Genomic DNA, 652 nt, shown 5'->3' on the forward strand with positions numbered 1-652 from the left:
ATTTCCTGCCAGGCCGGCTTTGCAAAGGGTTAAGCCGGAGCTGTCAGGGTGGCTGGCATTGGGGAGGGTCCTGCCTGGGCCCCTGCCCAGGATGTGCTGAGCTCAGCAGTTCTGCAGGCTGCAGGGTGAGGGGGCGGAGGAGAAGGAGGAGGAGGAAGGGAGGGTTGTACCGGTTGGGGGGCCTCAGTGAGTGCCTCTGCGCACGTTGGGTGCAAACCGTGCCCCACATATGCTGGGGGGCACATTCCCACCCCATGGGGTGGTTGCCACTGCTCATGGTGTAGTCCCCATCTCACTTCACGTTGGGTTTCAGCAGCAACATGGCCCAAAAAGCTACTTTTAGGTAGATTTACACATTGTTTTGGCACACGATTGCCAACCGGGGAAGGCACAGAGGCTGCTGTGATCCTCTGTGCCCAAGTGGGGAATGTAACAAAGGGACTGAGCTGGAAGGAGGTGACGGTTTTCAGGGTGTCCCCTAAGTGCCTGCAGGGTGGGTGCCTTTGGCACTTTCTCTGGCCCTGTCTGCAGTCACCAGTGGGGGCAGGGGGTGACCCCACGCATCCTCCACCACCGCACCAAGCCTGAGGCCAGCTCTCAGAGGCGAGCTGAAGGCTGCGGCTGCGTGGGACGCCACGGCAGGTCCCGGCGT

The sequence above is a fragment of the Nestor notabilis genome, unplaced genomic scaffold (genome assembly GCF_000696875.1).
Source record: "Nestor notabilis isolate BGI_N333 unplaced genomic scaffold, ASM69687v1 scaffold21354, whole genome shotgun sequence".
In the NCBI taxonomy this organism is placed as follows: Eukaryota; Metazoa; Chordata; class Aves; order Psittaciformes; family Psittacidae; genus Nestor; species Nestor notabilis.